At 43.8% G+C, this 7,643-nt stretch overlaps 1 protein-coding gene across 1 annotated transcript in view; it reads left to right on the plus strand.

Moving 5' to 3' along the window:
• The first annotated feature begins 260 nt into the window (after positions 1-260).
• ZRANB1 (zinc finger RANBP2-type containing 1) overlaps positions 261-7,643 on the plus strand; it is a 72,153-nt gene continuing 64,770 nt past the window's right edge. The window contains exon 1 of the mRNA XM_024121463.3: positions 261-619. The gene's annotated coding sequence lies outside the window, so the exon portion shown is untranslated. The remainder of the gene's footprint in view (positions 620-7,643) is intronic.

Consider the following 7,643-nt stretch of genomic DNA (forward strand, 5'->3'; position numbering starts at 1 on the left):
CCGAAGTTCCGCAGCCCCAGCCAACCGGCCGCCGCACAGGGGGTGGGACCCGGGGGCCGGCGCGCGCCTCCGCCTCACAATCGGGGCCCGGCGCCGGCGTGACGTCCCCCTTCCGCGGCCCGCCTTCTGCGCCCGGAAAGAGGCGGCCGACCATTGGCTGCGCCGCTGGCGGCCTCGGGGCCAATGACAGGGCGACGAGCGGCGGGGTATAGCCTTGACGTTGTGCTGCTTGCCGTGGGGTTTTTTTTGGCTCCGGGGCCCCTCTCCGCCGCCATTAGGAGCCCGCTGCGCCCGAGGCCGCCCCCCTCCTCTCTCCCCCCTCCCCCCCTGTGTCCCCCCGCCTCCGTGCCTGCCCTCCGCCCCTCTGCCCCCGCCTCCGGCAGCGGGAGTCGCGCGCGGGCCCGCGGTGACCATGTCCTGACTGAGGGGAGAGGGCGGAGGCGGCAGCAGCGGGGCGGGCGGCGGCGCGGAGGGAGGCGGAGAGGGGCCGGGCTCGGCTCGTCGCCGCGGGCTGCTCGGGGAGTCGCCGCCGCCGCCGCCGCCGCCGCGGCCGCCGGGCGCCGAGCGTCGGACGGGGAGGAGAAGCAGGAGCTGGAGGAAGAGCCACCGCCGCCGCCAGGTAACCGGGCCCCGGGAGGGCGCCCCGCTGCAGGCCCCTCGCGGCTCCGCCGCGGCCTGCTCGGGCCCCTCGCTCCCTGATGGCGCCCAGGCCGCTGGGTCTCCCGGGCCGTCCGCCAGCGACCCCCGGGGAGGCGTCGCAGGCGACGAGAGGGGAGGCGGCAGGGTTTGGCCCCGCCGCGCTTCCATCTTGGGCTTTCCCGATGCGGGGACAGGCCCGGGGCTGTGGGAGGGTGGGTCCGCTCGGCTTGTTTACCGACCATGGATCAACCGCGGCTGGACGCGCCGCCTGCCCTGCCACCTCTCTTTCGCCAGATTACCCCCCTTCCCTCCGACTTCTTTTCTTGCCACCTCCGGGCTGGGGAGTTGGGTTATGCTCGCACTCTGCGGTAGGCCCTAAATACTTGGGTCCATCGCCACAAGTTGGTGCTGGTCCCCAAACTTCGGTCCCTTGGCCGCTTCCTCTTCGCTTCCCGCGGTGGCCTTCCGTTGTTGCCTTTTCTGTCTTAAGAAAATAAAGATGGGGGGCGACGGGGGTGGGCTGGGGAGGAGGAGCTGGAACTCGTGGCAAGATCGTCTAGCCCTCTCGCTCGCGATAACGATGGTTCCGTGCAACTCTCTATTATTTTCTCCGCTGTGGTTTGGTGTGGGTCGTTTCACAGACAAAAGGACTGTAATGAATACTTGCGTTAAGCACAAGGGACTAGCAGTTTAGGTTCAGCCTGGAAGTTTGAACCGGCCCATTATCTTTGAGATAACACTGGTGTTTTGAAACTCAGGCTGAGAATTTGGTATTTCAGTCAATTGATTCCATAACTCCGTAGGCTATCAGATTAAACACCGTCCCCTCTATCCACTATTTTGGTCTGTTTGCTTACCGTATGATCTGTTATGTTGTTGTCAATAAATTTAATGTACAGTCGAAGAGAAACGTTATATAATGAGTGTTTTTTTTATCTGAAGTCTCTTTTTTTAGTTGACTACTTTATCATTTGTGCGACCTCAAGGCTACCCATGTTTTGATCAAATGTGGACGACTAAGTATTCAAACCATAAGCCAGGGGAAACCGTAAGGAATATTGATCTTGGCTTGTGCCAGGGGTCTTAGGAAAGTCATTAAACTAGGTTTGTGAAAAATTAAGCTGGATCTCTCCTCCTGGTTATTAATATTATTAATTAAAAGAGGCAATTGTAAAGAAATCTAGAATCCTGTTTCCCTCTTGATTTTTGGATCTTATGATATGCAGTCACCTTCTTATACTAAAGTTTCATAACATTGTTTTTATAGGCTGTCGGGGGACTGAGAGGACAGTAATGGCACAGTTTAATCTTTGGGGAGGATATTATTTTAATGTCATGAGGGATTTTTATTTCTGTTGATGTTTTAACACCTTTTGTTAATGATTCAGAACATTGAGACACCCATTTATTTACTCTTGAAATGTGCTTGGGTTAGTATGATGAACTGATTCATGGTAGCTTATGGCCTTGATCCAGCTCTGTATGCTGATAAGGGTTTGGCATATTGCATGTACAGTCTGAGGATTAGCATAGTTTTGGAACTCATGATCCAGATGTAGGATATTTGAGGTAAATTGCCTCCTGTGTGTAACTGATATAGTGAGAGCTCTTCAATGTGCTTTATACTTATATCGCTTTTATGGTAAATGGAGGCTTTAAATAAACGGGAGCTGCAAAAGTAGACCACTGTAGCTTTTTGTTTAACTTGGTTCAGTGTTACTATTTGAGCATTGCTGCTCACTTCCCTCCTTCCCCAATAATAAGCTTTTGCACCTGGGCTTTGAATACGTTTTCTCCCAGTGATGTGTTTCACCTGGAATAGTTGTGCTCCGCTAATGCCTTGGGTAAATAATATCTTGCACATTTTAACACTCACCTTCTCACATCACAACATAAAAAGTTCTGGAACTCTCCGTGTTACATGCAAAGTAAGGTTTAAGCTCCTTGGTGTGGTTTTCAGGTTTCTCTGTAATCTGGCCCTGATCCATTCTTCAGTCTTAACTCATTTCTTCCCTTTGTGAATCTTTAGTTACAGCCAAACTAACTTGTTTGTTGTTCCTGTGAAGTCCCTCCTCTTGGCCTTTCTTTGTGCCTTTCTTTCTGTTTGAAACTCTTTTCTGCTTGTATTCACGGATACTCTCTTTTCTCTGGGCCCAGTCGAGTCCCAGTCGTGTCTCTTGAGAAGCCTTTTTGACTAGTTCAACCCCAAGGGATCTATTCATACCTCTCCTGTGTGGGACTGTTTTCTTCTTTTTTTTTTTTTTCTTAGCATATGGTAGCCTGGATTTCAGTTTATCTTTTTATGTTTTTATTCGGCTTCCCAATTAGATTTTTAAGACCTTTGAGGAGTGGGTATGAACCCTAAACCATATATCTGTGGAGACCATATATTAAGCACTGAAAATATGAATACATTGTCTGACAAAGTATTCTGGTTATAGAGGTGTTCTAGAATATGAAGTTTGTACTCCTCTAAGTATTGGAGTTGCTGATTTCAAAGTTGGACTTTGATGGGTTTCTAAAAAAATTTTATTTATTTATTTATTTTTGGCTGCGTTGTGTCTTCGTTGCTGCGCCCAGGCTTTCTAGTTGTGGCGAGCAGGGGCTACTCTTTGTTGTGGTTCGCGGGCTTCTCAATGCAGTGGCTTCTCTTGTTGCAGAGCATGGGCTCTAGGCGTGTGGGCTTCAGTAGTTGTGGCACGCGGACTTAGTAGTTGCGGCTCGCGGGCTCTAGAGCGCAGGCTCAGTAGTTGTGGCGCACGGGCTTAGTTGCTCCGCGGCATGTGGGATCTTCCCCTACCAGGGATCGAACCCATGTCCCCTGCATTGGCAGGTGGATTCTTAACCACTGCGCCACCAGGGAAGCCCGGGCTTTGATGATTTAATAAGACAAAATATTTGAAACCATGGCCGTCTCTAAAAAGGTTTTTTTGGCCAGTATGTTTATATCTATTATCAGCATGGTTCTCTTTCTGTAGAGAATGCTGGACATTTTGATAATGGTATACATACTACAGACCTGTAGTTTACTTCAGATTTGAGTTTGGGGCGGTTACTTTGGCTTGAGTTTGGCACCAGTGGCACTAAGTGTTGTCATTGCATGTTTATACATAGGTAACATTTAGCATCATGGGCAGGAGACAGTAATCTGCAGTCTCAGTTTGCATCCTTAACCTCGGATGTTGGCAGCATGTGTCATTGACCATGAGGCAGACGAGACTCAGGAGAATGTGATTCACTGCTACCTGTCAACACTGTTGGAAGAAACACAAGCCCATCCACAGTATTTTTGTATCCCAAGGATAATTACGTGTAATTATGTAGCACATGGGTGGTTGCTGATGTAGTTGGAAAACAGGTGTGTACGTTCCTATTGTGTTGTATGTGTGAGTAGGAGGCCTGATGTTTTATGGATACATAGTCTCCTAGCAGTAAATCATCTTGATTTATCCACTGCATCTTTGTGGAAACTTGTGTTCTTCCTCCAGTTCATCAAAATATTTTTTTCCCCTGAAATTGACTGGTTTTTAGAAACTAGTTTACATAAAAACTTTTTTTTTAAGCTTCAGAAACTTTTTTTTTTAACATCTTTATTGGCGTATAATTGCTTTACAATGGTGTGTTAGTTTCTGCTTTATAACAAAGTGAATCAGTTATACATATACATACGTTCCCATATCTCTTCCCTCTTGCATCTCCCTCCCGCCCTCCCTATCCCACCCCTCTAGGTGGTCACAAAGCACCGAGCTGATCTCCCTGTGCTATGCGGCTGCTTCCCACTAGCTATCTATTTTACGTTTGGTAGTGTATATATGTCCATGCCACTCTCTCACTTTGTCCCAGCTTACCCTTCCCCCTCCCCATATCCTCAAGTCCATTCTCTAGTAGGTCTGTGTCTTTAGTCCTGTCTTATCCCTAGGTTCTTCATGACTTTTTTTTTTTCCTTAGATTTCATATATATGTGTTAGCATACGGTATTTGTTTTTTTTCTTTCTGACTTACTTCACTCTGTATGACAGACTCTAGGTCCATCCAGAAACCTTTTTAGCATGATTGAAGCTAAAATTAATCTGTTAACTTTCCAGAAATACTAAGCATTTTTACTTAGGCTACTTGCATTTGTAAAAGGGACTTTCACAGAATTACATCAGTAATTTCACCACTTGAGAAATCTGGATCAGTAAGCATTCTTTGCTCTCTGGGAGGGTGGTATTTTGGTTAAGATTAAATTTTTGAAAAGAGTCATTAGTTTGAATTTTAAAGTGGAGGTTGGTCAGGAACATAAAATTAATTTTTCAGGTGCCTAGTGAATTGAACTTTTTAGTAATGAAAAAACTAATTTTCTTTATTTTTATAGTTTGTTTATTGAGGGAAAATTGCCCTAGCCCCTCTCAGCCAGCACAACACACTTTTGGCTTTTTATTTTGTACTGTTTGGCAAGTCAGATTTTTATGTGGATTGAATTTACATAAATATATTCGAGTGGATGAGGCATTGTTGGAAATCAGTTGCATATATCTCCGTCTGTTCTTAAATTTTTAACAATAACGGCTTAATTGAGGTTTATTTCATAAAACAAAAAATTCACCCTTTTAAAGTATGGAATTCATTGGTTTTTAGTGTATTTACAAAGTTATGTAACCATCACCACTATTCAGAACATGTTCATCACCCCCAAAAGAGACCTTGTACCCATGAGCAGTCATTCCCTCTTTGCTCCAGTTCCTGGCAACCAGTAATCTACTTCTGTCTTTATGGATTTACCTGTTCTGTACATTTCATATAAATGGAATCAAACAATATAGTCGTCTTTTGGTATCTGTGGGGGATTGGTTCCAGGATCCCTCTTGGATCCCCAAATCCAGGGATACTCAATTCCCTTATATAAAATGGCAAAGTATTTGCGTATTACCTATGCACAACCTCCTGTATACTTTAAATCATATCTATATTACTTATACCTAATACAATCTAAATGCTATGTAAATAGTTGTCAGTGTGTGAAAATTCAAGTTTTGCTCTTTGGAACTTTCTGTATGTGACCTTTGGTATCTGGCTTTGTTCACTTAACTTACCGTTTTGAAGGTTTATCCGTCTTGTAGCATGTATCAGTACTTCATTCCTTTTTATGGCTGAATAATATTCCATGTATGGGTACATACCACATTTTGTTTATATTTATCCATTGATTGATGGGCATTTAAGTAGTTTCCACTTTTTGGCTTTTATGAAATATGCTGCTATGAACATTTGTGTACAAACTTGTGTGTGGACATAAGTTTTCATTTTTGGGGGGTGTATATTGATACCTAGGAGTGGAATTGCCAGGTCATATGGTAACTCTGTGTTTAACCTTTGAGGAACTTTGTGACTGTTTTCTAAAGTGGTTGTACCATGTTTGCATTTATACCAGCAATGTATGAGGGTTCCATTTCTCTACATGCTCATCAACACTTGTTGTTGTCTGTCTTTTTTATTATAGCCATCTTAGTGAAGTGGAATCTCCTAGTTTTTATTTGCATTTCTCTAATGGCTGGTGGTATTGAGTATCTTTTCATGTGCTTATTGGTCGTTTGTGTATCTTTAGAGAATGTCTACTCCAATCCTTTGCCCATTTTTCAGTTGGGTTATTTGTCTTTTTATTGTTGAGCTGTGAGAGTTTTTTATATATTCTGGATACAAGTCAGATGACTTGCAGATAATTTGCAAGTACTTTCTCCTGTTCTGTAGGTTATCTCTTTACTTTCTTGATGGTGTCCTTTGAAACGCAGAAGATTTTGATTTTGATGTCCAGTTTATCTGTTTTCTTTTGTCACTTGTGCTTTTGGTGTCATCTCTAAGAAGCCATTGTGTAATTCAAGGTCAAGAAGATTTGCATTTCTTCTAAGAATTTTACAGTTCTTAGCTCTTACATTTAGGTCTTTGATAATTTTGAGTTGTTTTGTATATAGTACGAGATAGGGATCCAAATTTATTCTTTTGCAGAGGGCTGTCTAGTTGTCCCACCATCATTTGCTGAAATTTAGTTAGCTTTAGTAACATAATTATTCTCAACTATAAATTGATTATTGCAAGACAGCATTCCCTGGATGTATGAAGAAATTATCCTTACTTTGCAGATGGAGAAAAGGATTTCTACTGAGTGTTGCTCATTAAGTTGCAGCAGTACGCTTGTGATTGGAGATCTGAAGGCAAGACATCATTTCTGTAAAAATTTTTTTTGGCCTCGCAGTGAGGCCTGTCATTTCCGTAATTTTTAACAAACCACTTTTAAATCCTTTTCTGGTTGGGGTGGGTAATTAACTTCATTTTTTGGTATTTAATGAAGTTAAAGTTTGTTTTTAAACAGGGGAACGACAGGAATTTGTAGAACTTTAATCTTTGTTTGGAATACTATCCTTTGATACCAGGAGAATATTGAATTGCTTTTTATTGTCGAAGTGATTAGTGAGCAACTGTTTTATGGCAAACACTGATTATAGAGACGTAAAAGTGAATTTTTCACAGTTGATCATTAGAAACAAACCTTATTCCACTAAACTACTATGAAGTGGTAAAGAAGTGACTAAATTAATTTAGCACAAGATTAGGACTGGGTCAAGAAGCGTTTTACAGAAGTGGGAACATTTGAGCTAGTCTTTGAGGAAGGAGTGACAAGTTTCTAGATATATATAGAACCAGGTAAGAATGGGAGGTGGGAGTGGGAGAACATCGTGTGCAGATGCAATCATAAGTGAAGGCATGGAGCCGTGAAAATTACGTGCCACATATAGGGACCAGCAGAGGGTACAGTATGGCTAAGGCATGCGGATGAGGTTGGAATGGCGCTCATAGCACCTGGATATGAATGCCTTATTCCTTCTCCAGTCCCTGATCCTCTTTTCCCCTTGAGCTAGTATTGTCAAGGAGCTGGGAAATAGAAAGGAGAAGTGATTCTCTTCAGTGTGGATCATCTTTACAGGTGGGAAAAGGGAAGGGTTCTCTGTCTTCGTGCGTGTGTGGGG

This window comes from Physeter macrocephalus, chromosome 20 (assembly GCF_002837175.3).
Source record: "Physeter macrocephalus isolate SW-GA chromosome 20, ASM283717v5, whole genome shotgun sequence".
NCBI classification, from domain to species: Eukaryota; Metazoa; Chordata; class Mammalia; order Artiodactyla; family Physeteridae; genus Physeter; species Physeter macrocephalus.